The sequence below is a fragment of the Poecilia latipinna genome, unplaced genomic scaffold (assembly GCF_001443285.1).
Source record: "Poecilia latipinna isolate Pla-1442-1.1 unplaced genomic scaffold, P_latipinna-1.0 Scaffold66, whole genome shotgun sequence".
In the NCBI taxonomy this organism is placed as follows: Eukaryota; Metazoa; Chordata; class Actinopteri; order Cyprinodontiformes; family Poeciliidae; genus Poecilia; species Poecilia latipinna.
This window is the reverse complement of record NW_015112682.1, coordinates 624720-626679: the sequence shown is the minus strand read 5'-3', so window position 1 is coordinate 626679 and position 1960 is coordinate 624720. Positions and strand designations below refer to the sequence as shown.

Here is a 1960-nt window from a genome sequence, read left to right as displayed (position 1 = left end):
AGAAGACTTGGTGATCTTGGGGTGACCCAACTAGACTCTATGTCTTGAATTTGGGGGGGGAAAAAAAATATTTTATTTATCACTACAGAAGGGTTCAATGAATGCGCATATGAAACTGGTGGGTTCGGTACCTCAAAAAAGGCTAAGAACCACTGCTTTAGTGTTGTCATCAAGACCACCTAACCCGAGACCGAGGCAAGACCAGGGGCCTCATGCATACGTACGAAAAAATTTAGAAAAGTGCGGCGCACTAAAAAATTCAGATGTATAAAGCCGTGCGTGTGCACCTTTCCTTTATAAATCCCAATTTGCGGGAAACAGAGCACAGTTGCTAGTCTGCCTTGTTGCCACCCATAAATACATATGTACATTAGTATAAATACCCGGAAGTCTGCTACCATGTGAAGCAGTAACCATGGTAACGTCCTTGTTTACAGCAGTATAATTATTTATTATAATATTTATATATTTTATTTAAAAGGTGTTTTCAGGACAGATAAGGTCTCCTCACAAAAATAAAAGTAATACATTTTAAAGAAAAAAAAATCCAAATAAATAAATAAAGAGATCATGAAAATGCCCGTTTGAACAATATGGCGTTCAGCCGGGATTTAAAGACAGACAGAGAGTCTTTGAGTGGGGAATGTGGACGTTTATTCTAAATAGTAGAATCATGTGCATAAGTTGTACATTTACAGAATAAAGATGTTTTCTGTCCAGAAGGCGCATCCACAAAGAGGCGGCTCGATGACTGCAGTTGCACCGGTACCGGTACCGCACGGCTCCTTCTTTAAGTTTTGCTCAGAGCTCCAGGATGATCAGTCTGGATTAATCTAAACACTAATAAACCATCATCAACAGAAGATAAATATGATCTCTGATGAATCGTCCCCTCTGAATCCTTCCATTGGCGATGTTCTCCATCAGAGCCGAAATGCTCCACATTTTTGCTCAGCTACGTACATACGGGATTGTCTACAGACCTCAATCACCTTAAAAATAATCAAACCTGTTTGGAGTTAATCTGCTGATCCAACCCTGTTTTTTTTTGTTTTTGTTTGTTTGTTTGTTTGTTTGTTTGTTTTTTAGTGAGTTAAATGACCTCATAGATGCATTTCATGCACTTCGGCGCACAAACCAAAGCGTTACGTCTTTACGAGACAAAAACTGAGAAAAAGTACTTTTTACATTTGAGTGAGGTTGTCACATCCTTTTATTTTTATTTTCTTTATTTTGTGTTCATGTTACTTTATTGTCTGAGGATAAATGCGGTTCAGTTTCATTGTTTGCTTTTTAGCAATAAAAAAATAAAACCATGAAAAAAACATCAGGTTTGATGCTTGTTGGTCTAAAAAACACTGAATGTCTTCAGACTTCAGTATATTTAGGTGAGTTTTGAAGCTTTGTGGTTTGATATTGTTCACAGAAAAAGTTTGCGTGGCTGCTGCACATTTTCACGCCACCGAAAAAGTGTGAGTATATTTATGCACACTTTGGCGCAAAGTTAATTTTTATACATGCCAGCTTGTGCAGAAAATATGGCGGCGCACATATTTTGTGCGTATGCCGCTTTATGCATGAGGCCCCAGAGGCTGTCAAACAGTGTTTTTATAATAGCATAAAGGTGCCAGGTTAGAAGCTTCAATACGCAGGGTGATGCTGATGCGACATTATGATGCCACATTTTCGTATATTACTCCAGTAGTATTTTTTAAGATTTTTTTTCAGTTGCCTTTATTTGACAAGGAGAAGGGGGGGAGAGGCATGGGCCAAGTGAATGAGGACGGGAGTCAGACTCCAGACTACGGTCTACAGCAGGGGGGCCCAAAGTGGGTCCTGGAGGCCCGGCATCCTGCATGTTTCAGTTCTCTCCCTGGTGGAGTAACAACCTTTTGAGCTTGTCAGTGTTCCTCTTAGGCCTCTAATGAGCCATCATTTGATGCAGGTGTGTTAAACCAGG

At 39.8% G+C, this 1960-nt stretch overlaps 1 long non-coding RNA gene across 1 annotated transcript in view; it reads left to right on the top strand.

Moving 5' to 3' along the window:
• The window catches only part of LOC106964444 (uncharacterized), a 20446-nt gene extending 18719 nt beyond the window's left edge, over nucleotides 1-1727 (top strand). Inside the window, exon 3 of the long non-coding RNA XR_001428426.1 lies at nucleotides 1717-1727. This is a non-coding gene — a long non-coding RNA (uncharacterized LOC106964444). The remainder of the gene's footprint in view (nucleotides 1-1716) is intronic.
• The last annotated feature ends 233 nt before the right edge of the window (nucleotides 1728-1960 follow it).